This window comes from Apteryx rowi, unplaced genomic scaffold, assembly GCF_003343035.1.
Source record: "Apteryx rowi isolate R43461 unplaced genomic scaffold, aptRow1 scaffold_619, whole genome shotgun sequence".
Taxonomy (NCBI): domain Eukaryota; kingdom Metazoa; phylum Chordata; class Aves; order Apterygiformes; family Apterygidae; genus Apteryx; species Apteryx rowi.
The window spans coordinates 330,860-354,363 of NW_020450893.1; the positions used below are offsets into that span (position 1 = coordinate 330,860).

At 38.6% G+C, this 23,504-nt stretch overlaps 1 protein-coding gene across 1 annotated transcript in view; it reads left to right on the forward strand.

Moving 5' to 3' along the window:
- The first annotated feature begins 382 nt into the window (after positions 1 to 382).
- Positions 383 to 23,504, forward strand: part of ASIP (agouti signaling protein) — a 36,711-nt gene continuing 13,589 nt past the window's right edge. Inside the window, exon 1 of the mRNA XM_026083850.1 lies at positions 383 to 468. The gene's annotated coding sequence lies outside the window, so the exon portion shown is untranslated. The remainder of the gene's footprint in view (positions 469 to 23,504) is intronic.

Sequence of the window (23,504 nt, forward strand, 5' to 3'; positions counted from 1 at the left end):
CCTGCTGTCAAGAGGACAGAAAGTATAGTCTTTAGGCCTTTCCTTTCAACTTTTAATAGCTGCCGACACCAAAGGTACAAGACAAGTAACCAACAGATCACAGCTGTAGAAACATAACTGAACACAGTAAAACTAAATTCTAATTATTCTGCACCAGTTGATTACTCCTCTAGAATTGCATATTGGGTCTCCTACATCTTGCCTACCTGAAGCAGATGTATAAACAATGTGTCAGTACAGAGGACCGTGTGAATTGACAGCAGTAGTCCCGTTTGCCATTTGTATTTGAAAGGGAGGAAAGAAAAATAGCCCTTTTTGAAGTACCGCCCCTGCCAGCGCGTCTTGGATATTCAATATAAGCAAGACCTCTCACATCTTTAATTCACTGATTGAACGTTAACTTCTGATTTACATGCGAAGCAAGCAGAAGCAGAACATTAAACATACAATCGAAGACCTGTAGGAAAGGTACGTGGCAAATATGTTTGGAGGTTCATTTTTAATGTAGCTGAACAAAATGGATTGAGTATATCCTGCTGTCCTTGTTGCCCTTAGGGAGATACTACTACGCCAAGATGCCTTAATGCTACAGCAGTTATCTCCTTTTTTTGTCAGTTTATTTTTAAGAAAAAATATATTTATAGAAAGGCCATAAAACATTAACTACCTATGAAGCTCCAGAAAAATTAAAGGATTTAGCAGGATTAGTTTCACTTGACTTGCAGTGAAATTTATTGCAAGGAAAAAAGCCAGAACTGCCAGTCAATGTACAGCCCGTCAGCTATGACTTCCAAATCTGGCTGAAGAGCAACATTCTCCTCAGCTACATGCCTGGGGTGAGTAAATATTTTGTTATGTGAGTGAATGTTTTACTTTTAGAAATACAATATAAAAATAAAATTCAAATTTCTGAATAACCTATAAATAAATTACAACTAAATATTTAAAAAAAGATATGGTTCCAGCCAGAACTCTAGATATGATACAGAGCTGTTTAGCAAGTCAAAAAGAAAATACAAGGACCGGAGAAATTCATGGTTTAAATACTCGTGTGTGTGTGTATATATATATATCATCTACTTTAAAAGTAATTCTGCTAGTCAGTTGAAACATGAAGGATAACCACTATTCACCAGTTTTGTGAAATAAAAAATGAGTATGTTAAAATGGAGAGAATAAATTTTAGTTAAATTAAAACATCCATTTCAGACTCTTCTTTATGGGTAGGACAGTGTTTTCTCTCTGCTTTTCAAATACCAGCTTTCCTTCAGAAACTGGACAGTTAAGATTTCTAAAGATCTTTTGCTCTATACTGTACTTTTAATGTCTTCAGAGTTTTGTCTCGTACTGGCCTCTGAAACTCTTCATATTATAGAACAAAAAGAAATTTTCTTCATAGTGAGGAATTAAAACCTTGTTTTCTGTTTTAGGACTGGTTTCATGAAATGTTAGATTTTTTTCTTAGCCATTTCCTAAATATTTTGCACCAGCAACTCTTACTTATAAATGTTATATAGTGTATATGTTCAGATTCATACAAGATGTTTTTACGATGCGCATAAAATTTTGAAACCTGTAGTCACATTGATGGCACTAACAAGGACCAGATGCCCATTGCCTTTCTTGTATAGAAATCAACAAGGTCAGAGTTCTGAATATTTGAAGAATTTAATGAATAGGTCTTTAAATGCGATGCTTGATTTCATATGTGTGCGGTTTTGTGGATCTGTGACAAAAGCTAAAACAGTTTTACACTTTAAGATTAATTCTAGCAAGTTCCCAATAATGTTCCTTCCATTTGTTGAAGGAGGACAGCAAGCGGGGCGGTTAGATTAGCAATCGGCATTTAAAGTAACTTTAAGCTTTAACAGAAAAAAATGAAGAAGATGCGATAGTGAAGGTTTCTTTTTTCTTCAAAAAGAGTTGGAAAAAATCTACTGGATTCACTCTGAAAAAATACAGTAGCAATACTGAGAATTGTCCAGTAGGAAATGTTAAAGGCAAGAGACAGTAATGAGGGAACATTAATTGAATATTACAGGGTACTTAAATGTCTATTCTGTGTTTAGTTAGAAAGTAGATGTAGTAGAGCAACTAAAATCAGTTTAGGAGGTTCCAAGATGCCAGTGGTACAGCCTGTTTTAATGCTCAAGAATAACCCTCAAAGTGCATCAAATTTCTCAGATGTAATGAGTGTTATGACTGTAACATGAATAAAAATAAATCTATGAATGTACAATGCAAAAATTAGATATTTAATTAAAATACTAGTTTTCCTTTAATGGAGTTGGGTTGTGATGATCAGTAGAGCTTGTAATTTAAAATGCAAAAATGTAATATAGGACTTCAATGTTATATATTGAAGCACTTCCCAAATTTCAGCTTTTATATACAATGTATGTAGTGCATATATTTGAAATCAGAGGGGCATAATGATTCACCATGTATCAATTATGCAGTGATTAGAAATATGGCAGGTACTGCAAAGTGTCATAAAAATCCCTTCTCCCCAAACATTTACAATTTAAAGATTCCAGCCTGGAAATCCATATATGAAACTTTACATACAGGCAGACCTGCTGAAGTCAAAAGGATTTCCAGGGAACTATCACAAGCACAATCAGACCTGAAACAGATGCAATAAGCAACATATCCAGAAAATATCACGGGCAATGATCAGTGTATATCTGTCGGTTTTAAGTTTTGTTTTAAAACTATTGCCTTTCTTCTCTGCATTATCTCAGATGCCCACGTCAACCCATTTTACTATAGCTGCTCTGTCATGAATATTATACATACTCTCCATTCTTTGTGCAAGTGAAAAATATTAACTGAGGACACATCTACTAAAGCTTTACCACCAATTTCACTGAAAGCAGAAGCACACAACATAAGTTTATAATACACATTTAAATATTTAGCCTTTAGTTAAACTGCCTTCCGATTAGATATGAAACAAAAACGGTCAGGATTAGCTGTTGATGGATACTGACCATAATTTAATAAACATAACAAAATACGGCACTTTCAAATTCTTGAATCAATACTTTGCCTAATGGCATTCCAATCCAAATGTCTTCCCATTTTCAATATTTATATGATCAACACACACTACATATTTCTGTTTGCTGAGGATTAAGGAGTGCAAATTGCAAAGCAAAAAGGTATCTGATAGCAGCCACAAAGTCAGGGGAGGAGGTTTTGAAAGTTAGGGCAACAGGTAAAGAAATAAGGTCAGAGCTGGCTGAAAGACTTCCAGTCATTGAGAGGTTAAAAGTCAACCCACTTTATAAACTTCATAGTAATGAAAAGGAATGAGAGAAGATGTGATAATAACAACCATGGCATCAGTCTAAGGTACCAGCTGGACAGTGTTACATACATTAGTGGTTTTTTTGGTGCATGAACACAGCAGTAAACCTAGTACTGTACCTGTACGCGGATTTTACTCCTTTTGACTGTTTCCAGTGAAATAGTATTTCTTTGATTTCCCAGATTTGAGGATAAACTATTAAATACCAGACCTCCTAAGCCTAAGTATAAGGCATTCTTCTGAACTGATGTAGTATTATTTTACCAAAATGCACTGCAACTATTTACAATATTTTACTCAAAAATCATAAATCAGATCAATTGCTTTTGCAAGCATCATTTCATGTGTGTCCCTCCTCCAAAAGGTAAGGTTTCTCTGAATCTCTCCGAATATGCCTGTCTTCTCCATGGTTTATTACCGGACAAACTCTAATTTCATGTCAATGCAACTCCACAGAACTAGTGGCAGGAGATGCATTGTTGCACCACTGGAATAACAGAATACTGAACTGGTTTCCACTGATTCATTGCAAAGCTAGGTGTGTAATTAATGGTACTTCCGAGATTCCTGGTTCATCTATTCACATATGAAAACAAGAACTGGATCAGACATAAAATCCATTTAATCAGGTGGTCTGTTTTCAGCAGAGATCAGGACCACATATTTAACAAAATGAGGAATGCCACTTAAAAAGACATGATACAATCTGCCATGAATTAACTCCTTTGCAGAATGGCTATTGTTTGGACCTAGGCCTATCATGGTGTTTCAGGTGCTTCATTATTCTATTTTTAATTATTTTTTAACCATTTTGTTGTGCATGAATAAAGGCTGCTTGTTTGGTAATAACCTGTTGCCATTGCAAAATACTAGGTACAAAAGTCACAAATTTCTACTGTGGTGTTCCTCCTATTAAGAGAGTGTGTGTTTTTGTTAGCTGTCAACTACTTCATATTTGCATCCCCAGATCTCACTGTATCTGAAAAAATATAAGGATACCTATCAGAAAATAGGTATCCTGTTTAGGCATGTCTTTAACTTAAATGGGTTCAGAAAGTTTATAAAAGTCTCAAGGTAAGGAAATCTGATTTTTCCCAGACAAGTTTTTCCATCCTTACACTGTATCGCTGCACATTTGGGGGCAAAGACAAATGTTCTTTATCCTCTTTGAAGCAAGCAGGTATTCTAGCTAGCCCTGCTCATGTCAATTCTGTAATACTCTCACCAAATTGTCCTGCCAGCCAATGTCTTCAGATCACCTATCAGAGAATCTTCCTACTAAAAATCAGTGAGAGCCTTGTAGATAACAGCAACATTTGTTTATGCTGGGCTTCCAACTTTCTCATTCAAATGTTAAAAAACAAACAAACAAAAAAAAACAACAAAAAAAACACTTTAGCCAAGTTGCAAAGATATGGCCACTGTTTCACCACACCTTGCAGAATAACAACGGTTTCCTGACAAAAATGTGTGCAACTGGTGGGGGCGAGGGTTACATTCTTGTGTCATATAAATGTGACAACACATGGATGGACCAAACTGCCTTCTCTCTTACAAGCAGAACTTCATAAGTCAAAGAGATGTTGCTGAGAGGAGTCTGGTCTCATAGCCATGAAAGACCTCAATTCCTGTTCTAAGTTAGTATGGGGTGGTTAAAAATATGATGTGTAACTAGCTATGGCCAATCCAACGAATAGTGCAGATGATGAATGCACACAGATTCCTGTTTGAAATGGCAAACAGACAGCATGTGTTTCCAGACCCTTGGGGGAGCAGGAGAAAAACTCCTTCTCTTGTCTGGCCCAGTCCTAATGCAACTAATAACATCTGCAGAAAGGTGTGTATGTAAAGAGAGTACCAGGTGCAGGGCAGAGCACGAGTTAGGCAGGAAAGGGTTGGTGTCTTGCAACTGATGTGTCAGGGGATAAGAAACAGTGATGGAGGGTAGAGTGAGGGAGCCAGAAGAAATTATGAGGATATTGAGAGGATGAGAAGATGGGAGAGAACTGATAGAGGGCAAAAAGTATGGATAATAATAATAAAAAAAATTAAGGTGGACAAAGCAAAGGCACACAGAGAGCCTTAAAACATGCCGTGAAAAAGAGGAAAGGGAAACAATGGAATAGAAAAAGAAGCGTGGAAAAATAAGTATCATAGAAAAATACATTTGAGTAATAGTACAGAAGGAGGTGAAGAAAAGCCAACGTGTGCCAACCGCAGGAAGCAGGAAGAAATGAAGGAAAGAAAAGGAAATGCAAGAAATAAATGTATTTATTTTTTGGAAACTTACAACAATAGAAAATATGAGCCAAAGAATGAGAAAATGAAACGCTGACTGAGATTAAACAGAGAAGAAAAAAGAGAGACACAAATGCACGTGCATGCCAAATTTTTCTCAAGGCACCAATGGCTGGTACTGTGAATGCAGCCCAGCCTTCCTGCATCATCTCTGACAATCTAAACCACTCTCCAGAGTGTCAGCTGAGTTTTATTTCAAAACTCTGCAGAAAAAATGCCTGGCATTTCTTTTTCTTTTTCTTTCTTTTTTTTTTTTTTAAAGAGAAAATTAATTACGTCCCATAATTGTCTACAATATAACAAGATCCAAACTGAGTGCCTCAAGGCTAGAATAGAAGCTGAGAGCAGAATTTGGTCCTTATTTGGATAACAGCCACGTCTAAAAATTCCCTTAAGGGAAAACCTATTTATCAAAGTTATTTTTCATTCCAAATGGGAAAAAAAAATTAAAATCAGAACCTTTTGAACTGAAAGTTTTGAAATGGAAAAACAAGATCAACATTTTCAATAGAACGGAACATACGGATGCTGTAACTCCCCTGCAGATATCAGCCCCGTTTTATTTTTTTTAATTGAAATCCTCTCAACTGAAAAAACATTGAAAAATTTGGTTGCAATTAAAATTTTTCCTGCAATAAATGTCAATTTTAACAACTGAAACCCATCCAACCCCTAAAATTCAGTCAGTTCTACTGCCAAGTGTGTCATTTTGTCTTCATCACCCAACAGAAGTGAAGCAAAATGAGCAGGGCAACGCGAGAGAAACATCTGTCGGTTCTTTCAAAATCCTCGGAAATACGTTATGTTCATGTCAGCCTGTCTCCCTCTCACTGTTCTGGGTTTCTTCTATGAGCTCCTCTTAACCCCACTACACTATTTTTGCGCCTTGTGTTCGCGTCAATCTGGTCCCTCTTCTAGCTTCTCAGACCCGTTCAGGTAACCCACAGAAAACAACGGGTTTTTGATCTCAATTCTGGGCGCTCGACACGTTTTTCCCCCCAAGTGCAGAAACTTTGCTGGTGGGGAATCCCTAAAAGCTCCCAGACAATGCTAACTCCCCGAATGCTTTTCGGAAAATCTCAGAGGATCAAGCACAGCATATTTCCTTGAGTCAGAATAGAACCTCCGCTTACTGTACAATACAATTTCGCTTAATGTAGGAACCCAAACATCACGGTTTCCGAAAACCCTTCAGTATTTGATGCGTTTCTGCCTGTAAAAATGGAGCTGTGCAACATTTAAACAGGACTGAACTGCCTAAATTGCTGTCACAAAACATACATAACTATCTACATACGTTCCCCATGAAATTCGGGGATATTAGTTAGATATTCAAAGGATTACAAGTAAAAGGGCCATATACTTGTATGATCGCCCTAAGTATTCCAGTCTTCCAAAGTACAAATCGTGTCATGGGACACAGGTTTTCTGAAAGGTGGGCAAATAACTAATTATCTGTTTTTCAGCCGGCCGAATCCTTGGCCATTCCTGCTGGCTTGCAGAGCACCAAGGCTCGGCCGCAAATGGCTGCTTTCGCAGTAACAACTCTCCTGATCGCATTTTTTCACAGTTACTCCCGTACTAACAACAGCACATAATTTCCTCAGTAGAGAGCATTAAAGAAGCATTACAAATGCAAGGCATAGTTGCATCTTTTGTTGTGTTTATGCTGTAAATGCTAAAGTCTTAATTACTACTTCTTTAAAGGCACTTTTTTTTTACTGTGAAAATATCAGGGCAAAGAGTAGGAAAACACATTTCACCAAATTTTCTTCCACAAGAGACATCTTGGATGCAGAAGGGTTTCTTTGGTTTCTAAAGTTACTCGGTCTGAAGCAAAAAGATGTTAACAGCCCTTTTTTCCCCAGTGGGATTTAATTTAAATGCTCGAAGTCTTTACTGGGGCTATCAGTTTACTGCAAGAAGAAATACTCCTTAACATGCTGAAAAGATGGTATTTTCATAGTGATATTATATGTTTATAAAGCTCCTGTGAAAAGGAGATTTTTGGTCAAATCTTATTCTCCATCCGTAATCGTCCCTGTGTGAAGCTGGAATAGTTTCATTATGACTTAAGTAGAACTGCTTTAGACTTCTGTCTCTCCCCAAAGAGATGACCTGAAATCAGGAAAATATACAAGCCCACTGTCACTTTTAAGTCTCTGAATAATCTCACTAAAACGTTACCTACATGCTTAAAATAAAGCATATATTTATGTGCTTTTTTTCCCCCCGCCTCAGAATTTTACCTTTTATATTTGTGCCAAACCCTTTTTAAATCGCGCTACTCTGACAGATCGATTGTCCTGGTTTTTTGAAAGAGGAGAGCTGAAGCTGCAACAGTGGAAAGGTAAAATCCTCAGTACAAAATGGGGAAATTTGGTACGTAATGGAGCAAAAATGAGCCTACTATTTCCTTTTTTACAGTTATGAAATATACATCCAATACCGCTAATAACAGAAATTTCAGGAAATCAGCCATGACAGATATTTGGGCAAATCTCAGAGCACAGCATTTTAAACCAAGCAAATAAATAGCTGCAGTCAACAAAGAACTGAGATAATTTGCTAGAAAGGTATGGACTGGAATTTCTTAGTTCCTTTTCAAAAAACCCCCCCTGTGATTAAATATATGAAGCAAAAAGACTTGCCAAATATGACCTAAAAAAAAGTATGCAGCATTCCAGGCAAGCACACAAAAAACTCAGCTTCACAAGCTGTAGTGTCTTAAATCAAAGTAGTAAAAAGAAACAAATCAAAAATAAAATTGCTTTTTAAATTTTGCTTTTTAAAAGTTTTCCAATATATGGGTTGTATGGAATTATTCCAACTCCAAACCAGAAATGCCCATCTCCCCACGTTTTCTGTAAACATTTGCAATTTTGTAAACATACTTCCTCAGCTTGTGTTATCTGACTATCTTCTTTCTCTCCTAATCTTCTATGTTTTGCCAGGCATATCAAGGAAAAAAGAAATATATATATGATATATTTTTTTCAATCCAAAAATAATGCTACGTTATGCAATCTTGAGAGATGACTGAAACACTGTCTTTATAAATGACTTGTTACTTGCCCAGAGAAAGGCGAAGAGGTACAAATTTTTTCCATACCCCATAGCAGCCTTTATGTTTTTCAGTCACCTTTTTCTTACAGCTACTGCACTCCTGAGGCTGTCAAATGAAGTTTGAGCCTTCTGCTTCCAAAATCGATTGAAACGTTGTCATTTATTCCTATCTGAAACTTTTGGCTCATCAGTCCGCAAACCTGGGCAGTCTTGTCAGAGGCTAAGAAATTTAATGATTATTTATTTCTATATATTCCATTTTACAGAACTTAACCAAGTAGGTATATATTAAAAAAAAACCAAAAAACACTCATGGCATACGTGACACACACATGGCTGCAAAATAGCCAGCAAAACGTTGTATATTATTGTTTAGCAATATACTGTTGAAATGTACAGTTAAACTCTTGAAATTTTAAAGGGACTTTTAAAAAGTCTCAAATAATCGTGTCCATATTTTGATAAAGTCTGGTTTTGTATGTGTAGTTATCTAGCTTTTTTTAAAAAAAAAGCAGCTTTTCTCCTCTGTGTTGTTACACCATATAATCGTCTCATGGGAGGGGAGTTAATGGGAAAACTCCCACCGTCATCACGCTTGGGCAACGCGGAGCATCCGATGGTGCACCCGCCCGACACGTACTCTGCTCTTTCCAGGGAGGGAGACTCCACGCACAGAAACGGGCCCTAAATAGGGACTAGAGACCGTGACGGATTTTGTCGGCGGGTCTCTTCAGCCGCTCCCCCGACAGGTACCGTTTTCTACCTGCCTGCCGGAGGAGCTGGCTGCCCCGTCTCTGCTGCCCTCAGCCGAAGCTTCCTCAGCCTGAAGAACGCCGGGTCGGGACTTTCCCTGGGGTTTTCAAATGGGGAGAAAAAGGAGGGGCTGAGGGTCAACTTTCCACCGGATACATTGAGAACAACAGCTTTAAAAACAACAACAAAAAAAAAGGCCCGAGAAAGAGCAGAAATTAGAAAAGAGAAGCATGCACCGCCCGTCCCGGTTATTGTTTTGCCAGCTAAGATGCAGTAAGCGCTTCTGCGGGGCTTGCGGGAGGAGGTGATATTTAAAAGCAGGCTGCTCCGTGCTCAGAGGGCACTGCAAACAGCTCCGAAAGCTTCGCCTACGTTCTCTGCGGATCAACCGAACGAGGCAGACCAGCTGCTTTGATTTTCCTTAGAACCTGATGAATAGAACAACAGCTTGCTGTTTCGGTAGGACCAAAATGTTTAACCTCTTCTGCAGGGCGTTTTATTTCCACTGTATTAACTCGGGCTTAAAGATCGCGTTTTAGTGTTACGTGGCGCCAAGGGTCCTCGTCATCCTTTATCCTCTGGCTCATGCGGCAAGTTTATCTTAATGGTCTGGGAAGCAATAAAGTTTTAAAACTCTCTTTACTTTGATATTCTACCTTTGCGTTTAGTTGCTCCAGGTTTATGTGTTTGATTTTAAGCACTTTCTTTTTTCCGTAGCCCATGATTTAGGAGTGCTTCAGTTCCCTGTGACACGTATCTGGCTCTTAGCTTCTTGTTGCAAGTTTTTCTTTTTTTAGCTCAGTCTACTTGTATCTAAGGTTTTCCTAAATTTGATTATTTTAAATGTTATCTTTTTCATTATCTCTGTACACAATTGCATTGTGCATTTTTAATGCTAACAAACTACATTTTCTAGACTGTATTTTTCCACTGCTTGAATTGGTTAGCAGGGATTTTATTCTTTGTTTTTTCTTTTTCCAAATGAGGTAGATAAGCTTACTATATAATTTTAAAATAACATCTTTGTCTGCCTGTATCTTTTGTAACTGCTGAATGGTTTTAAGGCTTTATATTCTCTTTATTTTGGGAGTCACAATGCTTCTCTCCCAACTTCGGATACTAATTTTTTTTCAGTTTGCCCTGTAAATGCTCTTGAAAGTATGTCACAAAGAAAGGCATTTCATACTAAACATCTCCAAGTGTCTAATCCCCCATTAGTATTTATAACATCATAGTTTTAGATAAATTAAGCAAGCAACGATAGTGTTAACTATTTAACACAGTAAGGAATGTAGAGAATTTATAATTTCCATTTGCGATAACAGTATTTTTACGCATCAAACATTTTATACTGATTTCAGTTTATGCACTCATTTTATTAAGTTTGTTATAGCCTTAACTGGATGCATTTCTTGATGTTTTCTGTCTTTTTTCTGTTTTATTTCTCTTTGTATATTATACATGACTCTTACTGCCAAGCTGTTTTGATAGTCAGCCACACGATACAAGCAAGCAACACTTCGCAATGTTCAAAAATTACTTGATTTCTTTCTCTGGCATTTTCATAGTTTGGGGCCCACGTTCTTAAAACCAGAAACACTTTTGACCGAGAAGGAAGGGGTCTTTAGAGATGTGATTTGACTATAGAGTCTCTGACTTTTTTAATTATTATTTATGTGCATGATATTTGGACAGTTGTACTAACGTCTCTCCAGTCTCCGTTTTAGGCTGCTTTAAGACTCCTAGATGTTTGGAAACCAAACCTCGAGTCACGTTCTAAAAGAAATAAAGTGTCCTTCCCTATGCATCTCCCACTTTACGTAAAATTATTTTTTCTATATTGAAGTAGCCTAAGAAAGCTTTCAGGAATGTCCTAGTCCAAGCACCAAAAAACAAACCACCACCAAAACCCACAAATGATCACAGATACGAAAGACAACTGGGGGGATGTTGGGGGGGGGGAGGGGAACGACACTTTATTTTGCTTGACCATGGAGAGAAATTATTCGCTCTAAAAACTGAATAAAAAGAATTTTGCCAGACTTCAGTGCAGGTTTTCTCCTGAGTTTTTCTCTCAGTCTATGATGCACGAGCAGACTCAGAAGTAGTGCCACACGCACAAATTAGCCCCCAGTATTTTACAGAATAAAGACCTACTAAGAATCTTGACTAGATAGCTAAACCTCCTTAATTAAACGTACATGCTTGTGTCACATATATATTTGCATAGGAAAAACTATTGCGTAACACTTTTTACAGTTTTAAAAACATTGAAAACAGCAAGTTTAATGCAAAAAAATCCAATTAAATACAATATGATTTTATTTATTTATTTTTTCAAACTCACACTACTTCTTTTCAATTGATTTTGACCTGGGCGATTTTAAAATTTAAATTAATTTGAATTATATCTATTCAACTTCAGGTATCAGGAAGTGAAACGCAGCGCTAAACAGTGCTCTGCTCTTGCGGGACTCACTAGAGCTTTTTCATCCACTTCTCTGACACTTTTAAATACTCATACCATGAAAAAAAAAATCCCTCCTTCTCCTCTAAGGGCCTTTAGGATGCTGCTACACTAACAACAATAACAGCATTTAATTAAGTGGGTCAAATCTATTTAACAAGCAGTTTAGCTGTTTAGCCAAATACTTAGGCACAAAATGAAAACATAGTTAAACTATCCTAGCGAAAAATGTCTGGGTTGGGTATATACCTTTAAACCTATTTTTATTCTTCCTGCAATGTAGAGTTTATTAGTGTTTTTTTTATTTATTTTTGTTTTTTCCCCCCTCCAAGTATTTCAAAGGTGCCCGTAACGGAGGCGCTTCCTATACCTGCGCTTTCAAACGAGCAACTCGCAGGGCCAGCGAGCAGCTGCTGACGGGGCAGGTCCAGCCTTCGGGGCAGACCCGTCTGCAGGCTGCAGCTGCTAACAATATGCATTCGCTGCTGGCAAGGGTACGTTTGCTTAAAAAATAAAATAAAATAAAATAAGAATTAGAAAGAATAAAGGTGACAAACCCCACTGCGAGGAAGCATGCCCAATAAGCCGCAGTGAATCATCAGTCATAACATGGGATAAATAAGATAACAGAGTGCCGCGCTGACCAGATCACGCTCGCTCCTGTAGTCAATTATAACCGTCAGTTTGATGAATCCGTGCAGACACCTTTGCGAGCCCAAACCGCACCGCATCTACAAAGGCTTATTTCCTAGCCCCTCTCTGCACAAGGTGGCAGAGAAGTAACTTCAGGCAGATCATCTGAAAGCAATACAGCGTGTTTGAAGGGAGGATGGGGCAAGGGAAAGAGTTTGAAACATAGTCGTTTTGAGAACTACTAAGAGAATGAACAAATGAGCAGTCAGCAACCCGGGAACCCAGTCCCACCCAGACGCGTAAAAGCAGATTTTCAGCAGAACCCATGTACTTTATATAAATGCAACATAGATTCATAGATGCAAGATTACACTGCAAGTTTGGGAAGCGGAAGAAATAAAAATATATTTGATAGAAAAAAAAGAAAGAACTAGAATGGCAACAGAGGTGGTGGGGCTATTCCTACAGCCCTTCCTTAAAGCCTTACAAAACTTAACTAAAATAATTTCTATTACAATATATAATGCCAAGAAGGGAAATACAGTAAGACAGCAGCCAAAAGTAGAATCCAAAAGTGTAATAGATGTGTTTATCGGGAATACAGTGTATAGGAGGAGGAGTATATCATAAATATCGTCTATCTGTATTTATTATTTAGAAATTTACTCCAGCTTTTTATCATTTGCACGCTGAATTGAGCTTGTTTTCTGAGTGTTTTGGTATGTTTTCTAAGGGTTTGGAATACACTGCTTCAGTATGTCCAGTTCTGAAAGCCTGACACCGTTGAGGTAAATATGATTGATTTTCCTGCAGTTAATGGGGTTTCAGAGATCTTGGCATTAAAAAATAAATAAAACTATTGAAACAATACACTTCTATATAACTAACTGGAGACTTGAGTAAAGTTGGTAGGAAACCTGAAATATGAAATAAATGTGAAAGCAATAGTTTTGTCTCCAAGATCCCTCCTGAGACGTGTGCCCCTAGTATGTCCCAGCTGAAATGGGCTACCCCAATCCTGGTACAAATTCAGAGACTTGGGGAATCATAAATAAAACCAAAAGTCTAATCCTCAGTTACCACATAACGCAAGCCATGATGTAATTACCACTTCACTTAGAACTTGCCTTTCTTAATAAAAATATGCATTATTTTAATTTGTTGTATTAGGAAACCCATTTCAACCCTTGGGTAATAATTACACTTCAGAGCAATTAATCAACCAGCTTATTCGAGATCTCAGAAATTTATTAGCACTAGCTTCCACTTCTGGCAACTTCAACTCATTACACCTTTATCATTTAGATCAAAAATAAATAAATAAATAAATAAATAAAATCTTTGTCACTTCCCTCCTGGCCGTCCCCAGTATGTTCTGTGACTGAGGCACTCTACAGTTTTCTCTTTGATATTAAATGGGTTGAGCTTAAGTAATGCTTCTAAGACATATTTCTCCATTCCTTTGATCGAGTTTATGTTTCATCCAAACCCTCTCCACTCAGTGTTCTTCTTGAAGTGTCTTCCAGTAATAGTCATATCAACGTCAAATAAATATTCTTCCTCCTATTGAAGCCAGTCCTATTTACTTACTCAAGAACTGCATTAGCTCTTTTGGCAGCAGTGTTGTACTGGGAGCCGATTCCTACTGCAATTCCCAAACTCTTTTCAGTCCCTGCTTTCCAGAAAGAGAATTTTCCATCCTGATCTTTACGACCTTGATTTTATGATCTTCATTTTTCTTAGATGCCTGAGCATAGTTTTTTAATTCTTAAAATGCATACTGTTTTCCTATAGGTAGTTTATCAATTAATACAAATCTTTCAGCCATTTGTCCCATCTTTTTTTACCATTTCTGGGCCACACATGCATTTCCCTTCCTCCATGAAGAAAGCTGTGCCTTGCAGCACTTCAAAGAGATAGCCCAGATCTCTCATTGAACTTGTGTATATAGCGAAGACTGCTCCAATGTCTTTCTTCCATATGGTAGACTATATCAGAGTTGCTGATGCCAGGTTCTCCACCTCCACAAGAACAACGCTATGAGTATTATATTTTATTTCCTCATAGCTGAAAGGACATAAAAAAATAACAAATGGATATGCATTAAGCTGCCAACTTTAATGGCTACAGCTGCCATTATTTGTCCGTGCCACAAGCACGATCACACAACTTTGCCTGGACACAGAGTTACACCACGTGCACTTGCAGCAGGCACATCTAGAAACGTCCCTTTCTCATCTCCCTGTAGAGATCGCTGACCGTACCAGAAACACACTTCCATCCCCTCCATTCAGCACCGGTCACTTTCTCAGCTATGGCAAGTCAATATGTGACATCAATGTCAAGTGGCACCTTCAAGCAGAAATTATGCTTATTAGCAGGCAACAATTAACATGAGTCAAAACCCTCTAGTTTATGAGGTTAAGGATCCGCGTAAGGAGCAAACTGTTATATTTACAATTTTTTACAAATGGAAAACAAAAGACATTTATCACTATTTGAAATTTAGTCCTTTAGTCATAGCCTCTTCTAGCTTCCCCTTTCCAGGTCCTTCTCCCAGCAGCTAAGGAAAAACTCCAGCCCTCTTGCAGTCTCCCTCTGCCTGGGAGCAGTGGAATTGGGCTACTCCACCGGGACAGACAGGGCTATGCCCAGCATGGTGCAGTCCCACCAAGCAAGAAGAGCAGAGCAGGTCCAGTGACAGTGACCAGGGACAGCCACAGCTGGGTGATCATGAACAAGCCCGCAGTGACAAGGCAGGTCCAAGGTGAAGTCAGTTGGTGGGCTGGGGTCATCCAGGCCTGGCCGCAGCGTAGCTCCTGCAGAGACGAAGGGCCTGAGCTTCCACGCAGCTCCTGAGCGAGGCCACAAGCCCTGATGAAGCATCCCCAGCTCCTTCGCAGCAGCCTGGTCCCAGGGTACGGCTGCGCCATATCAGAGCTGGCCTCAAGCGCCGGCAGCCAAACCGCAAGCAGCAGGGAAGAGGCTGCAAAGCACACTGGTACCCTCGGGATCCCGGCAGTCGTAGATATAACATCCTGGACTGGTCACCAAGCCTGATCAACACAGCTGTGCCCCATCCTCCCCACATGCACTACACAGCGGGGACCTCTATGGACAACACATCTCCTATTACTCACTCTGCTTCCCACCCAATGCAAATAGGTATCACATGGTCCTCTGAGCACTTCTTCCTGTCCCATTAGCTTCACTATGAAACCTCTGTTCTTTGACTTTCAAGTGAGCTTCTTAAAGTCGATCAGCAGGAAATCCAGAGAGCTTTTTTTTTTTTTTTTAAACCATCAGATATAATTTGACTGTTACTCTGATTTATCAGTTTGCCACCATCATAATTGTTTTTGCCCAAGGAGTTTCTGAAGCTAATCCTCTATCAGCTTCAGCCAGTCACAGATCAAATATTTCATAACTCATATCCTAAAAGTTGCATCTTAGATGACAAATAAGAACTCTCACATAGCCATGTCTGTAAGGCCTGTTGCCGAGTCATACATAGGAAAAAAGTAGAGGGACTTGTCAAGTAAGTAATGTCCACTAATCAAAGCGATTTATAAGTACTGAGAACATAAGGAAGTGATTATTTTATAACTATTTTTCTGAGAAATGAACTTAAAGCAACCAGCTTTTTAATTTCACAGTTTCCTCTTTTTCATATTTGCCAAAGATAGATACTTTGCCTATTTCCCATCTTCTGAAAGCATGCCTGCCCTCCTAAATCCTGTTCCATGACCTGAAAAGAATTAAGTCATAGTTCTCTCAAACAAGCTGAGAGAAAGAGTTAAACGTGCAGAAAACAAGTGACAGCTCAGAAACCTCAGGGAACAATTACTAAATGCCCTAAACCCCAGAACTGTACAGATTAAACATATTATTAAAAAAAAAAAAAAAAAAAAAATCTACCCCCAAGCTTTAAACAGCCTTAGAATCAGGACAATGCTGCTCTAAAATACTTTTAAAGACATAAAAATGTAAGAAAGAGTTGATGTTAATGAAAATAAACGGGACTATAACTTTTTAAAAACCATGAAGCAAAATGATAATCTGTAGTAGGCAGATTAAATTCAAAATGGAGCTCATAGAGCACAACAGAAACAGGGTTTCCTAGTAATGCTATGCATTTATTATGTGATAGACCATGACTTGGATTTAAACCAGAAGTTAACAACACAGAAAAGGCAAGTTTCCAAACACGATTCCATTCAATATTAGAGTAAAAGCCAAATATTAAAAACACTTTACCTTCCACCAATCATTCAGGAAGCATGCTAACCTTGTTTTAACTCAACTGGTCTAAATAACTTGCCATAAAGCATTTAATGCATTGGCCAATGAGCAGTCAGTTTCTCATAAATGAAACGATGGTCCAGCATTTTGGGGAGACATCCTTCCTCTCTGTGTGGCCTCAGGGCAGGAAGCAATCAATGGACAGATCTGTCCACCTGTCCACCCACCCATCCACAGGTTCTACCTATGCTAATGCTGGTGGAATAAGTCACTTCTGGCAGGACCTCTCTCTGCCTGGTGCTAGAAAGGAGGGCTAGGTAACTAGCTGAAACTAGGTGCTAACTTTTAAGCTGATGAAGCTGGGTGGGAAGCTTATTTTCAGTCATGGAATAGCTAGGTAATTGCTAATAATTGACATGAATATGTGGACAAGATATTATATGCATGTTGGCTTGACACAGATTCTAGAAAATCCTTGGAACAGGTAATACAGAACTTTATTAAAAATAACTGGAATGGAGTTGTCAAGGTCACTAAAGGAATACTATCTCTGATTCTAATGAAAAAATAGAGAACTGAAAAGAAGAGTTGGCAGAAACTTAACTTATAAGCACAAATTCCAGGGGCTCAACCTGTTAGCTGCACCAGGAGAATATCAGGAAGTTGCCTGCTCATTCCAGTACCTCTCAGGAGGAAAAGAAATTTGAAAACAAAGGAGTTTTCAACACTGAAGAGAAAGGTTTAGGATTCAAATCCTAGAAACTGCAATAAGACCAGTTCAGACTAACAAATTGTCAGAATCCTTAACACCTGGTTTAATTAGCAATTATCCACTGTGCTTCAGGGTGGTTCTATGGCCTGTCTTAGATGCAGTCTGACCATATGATCCCAATGGGTCTGTTTGGTTTTGTAAGTCTGTAGGCTTCATAACAACTCTGTGTTGTCTCCTAGATATTTAGCAGGACATTGTTTATCTGGTCCCAACATACTGGCTTCTGGCTACCTTCTCAAGAGCTCTTCTAAATCATCGGCTCAGTAGTCACTTCTAAATCCAACATAAGCAAACAGTAGCAAGGACAATAAGCTTGTTACTGGCAGCATCCGTAAATAGTGTATAAGAACTACATCATTCACACTGATTGCTAAAATTAAGCACAAAAGTTATTAGTTCCCCTTGCCTTTTTCACTTTGGTACAACAATTATCGTCATCCAGAGTTGCTGCTTTCAATGTTAGTTCTGCGTAAATGTCTCTAACAGTCTGTTTTAGTTTTAAAAATCACTGCATCCTCAATTGTGGCATATAACATCTGTACAAAAAGTGAAACAGGGCCCCATCCCTTTGTTTTACACGTGTGTTCAAACTGGGTACTTTCTAAGAGGGTGTAGTTTTTTCTGTTTCGTGTGTTTTATTTGTGTTAATATTAAATAGAAGAAGTGGCGTAGCAGATCAGACTGACAGATGCTTGTCTAATTCATTCCTAAATATCTCTGACCTTGGAGACTGCATAATAATCTTGAGGCAAGCTATTCCGGTGCTTCACGATCCCTAGCATTGGAAAGACTTTCCTTATGTCTCATCTCAGCCTTTCCTCCTGCGATTTCATCCTACTCTGTTGTCGTATCCGTCCTGAACAAACGGTATCTGAACAGACACAGGCGACGCGTAACAGCTTCTGAATAGCCAGTAGCAGGGAGGACCACAAGCAGTGTAACCTATAGTGAAGTATGGGAACTGTGATAGACAAGTTTCTCTTCTAATACGACTCTTCATTTTTAATCCTAATGTAACTGATCTCTGAAGCCCAGTGAGTCTTGGGTCCTAACTGCCATAAAGAGTTTGCCAAGCAGCTTGAGGTCATAAGGAAGGTTGACTTAGTTCATGTGACTTTCGCAATTGTATCTCCATGTATAGTTATCAGACAGATAAAGGAAAGAGTCTACTTTCTTCCATTGATTAAATTATGACTACTCTTAACAGGAATAAACTGTAGAGGAGCTTGATGCCATCACTGGTGTATTGATACCACTTTTGTAACTTTATATGCATGTTCAAGTTGAGGTTAGAGAGTTTATGATGCTTCCTCTGCACTAAATTGGAATTAAGGAGTAGTAAAAGGATCTTTAAATAAGATATTTGCACTGAAGAAAACAGTACAAACCCACTCCCCCCAGAAATTCTGTAAAGCAAATTTGTTTCATCAATAATTTTGTGTGTTCTTTTAATTTCTTGGGGATTTTCAATTCGCTTAAATCCAACAGATGAATTTCCAGCAGAAATTAGAGGTAAGTAATACACAGAAAAAGTGGTAGATGATAAAATGTGTTGCCATAATTTAATGAATCACACAGCAAAATTCAGTATACAGCAGCCAATCAAAATCCATCCTAGAAATTCTCCAACATAAAGAGCTGCTTTCTCTGACACATCCTGTGTTCAGTCACAAAGAAGGTTAAAAATGATATGATAAAAATACTATTGAGGAATCTCAAAACTGAGTCAAATTCTAAATACAACTGGTACTTTTTAAACAAATGGTTTTAAGAATACTATGTTGTACTTCTGTAATACATTCTCTTTAGTACTATTCTACGTTGGAAAAAGTTTCAGAAATGGTTGCATGGATCCTTGGAATATATGTGTACATGAATGCTACCCAAAAATAAACGCAAATTCAAATAAGATAACATAAATTTATTATCCAGGATAGTAAAAGAAAATATTTCCACAATGATGATCATTTTCTCTTTCCCAAATTAAAAAAAAGATTAATTACAGAATACACTATTTTGTCATATGAACATACGTACAGTAATTTTTTCTTAGAAAGTATTATCTATTCAAATCATCTTCTAGAAATAATTGCTTGTTTTTCTGACAATTTATGAAATGCTAATATAAAAACTGTGAAAAGAAAGTGTCATAAAATTATAACAGAGATATACTTTTTTGTTTTATGAAGGAACAGGCGATATTAAATACAACAAGAATAATGCTCAAAGTCAATACAACCAAATTTGCTAGAGAGGTGGAACATATCTCATACTTTAAGAACTGTGTTCCTTTTGAGGCAAGTATGAGGGAAGTTTGAAAAACTTTTCATTGCATCAAATTTTATTTTTACTTAAAATACAGTAAAACAGGTCAATTCAATCAAGGAAATCAGGGAATTATATAATTTAGTAAGATGCTTTTAAAATTGTGCAGTTAGATAGAAATAATAGCAATGTATTAGTATCCAGGCATCCTGAAAAAAATGAAGAATATTTGACCCCTAGAGCATTGTTTCTAAGCTTGGAAGAGTATCATTCTGCCTGAATAATTCTCAGACTTAGCACAAGTGTAAATAAATTTTTCTCACATTTGTCATCAACATATATGAGGGAATGGAGACCAGCACGACTTTCTGTTTAAGTGGTATCAGGTGGAGAATAAAGAAATTGGGTATATAGGACAATATTATGGAAGACATCTGCTAGATCACGTGGTATCTCAGGCAGTGACATTTAGTAATCATTTTAATATGCTTTGCTGGCATCCATTCTAATTTAAATGCATTTTTCCTCCACATGGGTGACTAGAATTGGACACAATACTCCAAATGAAGACCCTGCGTACAATGATATTAAACACTTTCATATTTCCGTTACGAATACTTCTTTTGATACATCCTAGAATTGCATTTGCTTTTTTCACAGCTGCATCGCATTGTCACTCTTGGTCATGCTGTGATCAATACACCCGCTTCTTTCCCTTCTAACATTTGAAATCCTGAAGCTGTTAACTTAGGAAAATTTTTGCTCTCAAGCTTCAGTGTTTGAACCCGGCCTCTGCAGAGCTGCACCTCATCACATTTCACTGCTCCTTTCCTCAGGATTATCCAGCTGAGGACGAGGAGAACAAGGTAGGGAGACAATGAAAGAGTACAAAAGAAAAAAGGACTAAATGCACGAAAAGTGAGACATGTTTGCCTAAAGGAAAGTCCATATCAAAAGAAACAGGACACAGTGGATCACTGAAAATGAAAGGAAACAAAAGGTAGAATGGAAAAACAGAAAATAGAAATAAAAGGAGTAGGGGAGCAAGGAAGGTAGAGTGATTTCAATTACCTCAATATAATTTTAAAGCTAAAATTGCACAGGAACTTTAAATACAGTATCAAACACTACAGAAGTCTCTCCAGTGCACTCACCCATCTCTGTACAGCATATACAGTTCATTTTAGTTAACTGAATGTGGTTATGATATAGAAAAGAAACAGAACAGGAACTGCCCCTCGTGCTGGGCCCCCATGTTGGGCATGAAACAAAAACCCACAAAAGAAAGGAGGTAAGAGTCTGGAAGGAAGTATGAAAAGAATGAGAATGAACTGAGAGAAGCTCTCCCATGTCGCTTTGACTTTGCTCAGTAGTATTTTATAGCTTAGTTCTCAATTTAAAGAAGAAAAGAAGCAGAAATTTGGATGTAACACACTGACATCCTGTGAAAATACCAATCCTAGGAATTCATGTCATCTTTTGTTTTAAAGAAAGTTAAGAACTGCAGCATTTTTGAAGGCCTCACCTTTAAACCCCTTCTGTGAGAAGGGAAAGTTGAGTTCCTGCTGCCCCTTCCTGCCACCTGGGCGCAGCACCGAGAAGCTTGGTGTCCTGCCGCGGCACCGAGCTGCCCACGGGGGTCTTGCAGGGGCAGGTGCGCGTGGCCTTCTGGCGGCAGGTTGGGCAGCTTGGTGAACTCAGGGAGCTGCGGATATGTCACCACTGAGCTGCACCTGCAGTTCTGACACCAGGCTAACTTCTGGAAGGCCTAAGGGAGAATGTGTTGGATGGAGGACAAACTTAGCTGATAACAACAAGCAAAAGCACTAGAAACCAAAAAAATAGTCTCACTATATTTCTTGAAGTGGACACGATAAAAAAAAAAAAGAACTTATACATTATTTTTCACACTTAAAACAAATTTAAGTTATTTGTCAGCTATAGACACATCTATCTTCATGCATAGCACATGAAACTTTTTTTTTTAGCCAGACAAAGGGTGCTTTTAGATATAGGCACTGCAGCTGCATGTGTTTCTGTTGGGCTTTGCATTATTTTAAACAAGCAAAAATGTAAAGATTGAATCTGAAATAATGAACAAAACATCAGACTGGAACAGAGTCTCCAAGCATGGAAGCTCTACTCTGCGATCACAGGCAGCTTTTTAAGAAGGAATCAGAAGTTAAGTTAAAATGGAAGATAAGAATTGCTCTAAGGGGTCAGACCTAGCCTTGCATGCCCTCTCTGACAGGGACACACCACAGATAGGCAGCAAAAAGCACACAAACAGGACGATCAAATCATGGTATTTTTCCCGGCCCTTGACTAATAGAAAATAAATACTGTGCAAAACACACACAAAAAAAAATTATTGACTCATAAATGCATAATCAAGCTTAGAATAAATGCACTACTATGGTTTGTGTAAAATGTGCGCTTGTCCAATGATTTTTGTAGTTATGTATGTGGGATTCACTTAAAGGAAAATTCCTAGTTCCCCGAGTTCCTGATTCAATTTCAAAACACTTTACTAAAGCAGAATTAACATTGCCAGAGAGCATTTTGTGGCTTCCAGAATCCTTGAGTCAGAACTCAGATTGCTGAGGTAGTTATAAATGGAAGTGATTCAAAGCAGCAAAAACCAAACTCTGCAGAGATAATGCCTGTGCAAACAGTAGGGCTGGCAATAGCCAAGAAGTGTTGTCTCCAGCTAACTTCTTTTCTGAAGAAAAGAGAACTTAAAATATTTTGAGGATTTGCAATTACAGTCAGTAGCAGATAGGAGATATGGGATACTCCCCACAGGGAAAAGCCTTTCATGCTGAGCTTGCGGTCCTAGGAAAGAGATGGATGAGTGCATCCAGAGATCCAAGTACTCCATTTCATCTCTGCCATGTGCAGGCTGTGTGAGTAGGATGGCACAGAAGTACTTTTGCTATGATGTTTCTCAGTAGTTAGGGAGGAAAGGAATGTGGTATGTGGCTTACAAATGTTAAAGTGAAAGCAGGACATTCAGCATCATGTGCACAGGGCCACTGTGAAGAGGCTCTCACGCAACCTGGTGCTGGGGGCAGCAGGAGCCTCAGCTTTGGGAGGCGGTATGCTGGTGGAGGTGCTGCATCACCAAGTGAAGGAGCTGCAGGAGGTTAGCAGACAGCGTAGCAACTGGGAGGACAAGGGTCAGCTGAGCTGGACCAGTGTCTGCATCAAGAGGAAGCAGAGGGTGATGGTCACTGGGAAACACCCTCCTGGAGGTGGAGGCCCCTATCTATCAACCTGACTTGGTGTCTCCAGAGGTTTGCTGCTTTCTGGGGGCCCAGATCTGGGAAACTGCAAAGACACTGCAGAGGCTCCTCTGGGCACTTGCACTATTATCCCTTGCTGGTCATCCATGCAGTCACCAATGACGCTGCCAAGGGAGGCCTTGAACATATCCAGAGTGACTCGAAGACTCTGTGGGGCAGGGACACATAAAAGGTTGAGGTACTCAGTGTATTCCCTTCCCCTGTTTTCACTGGTCAGATCTGCCCTTTGGCCTCTCAGGTCCCTGAGCCCAGAGGCAGAGCCCAGGGACATGGTACTACCACTGCAGAGGAAGATACAGTTAGAGGGCATTTAAACCAGCTGGCCATAGAAAAGTCCATGGGACCAGAGGGGTTGCATCCCAGGGCACTGAAGGAGCTGGTTGATGTTGC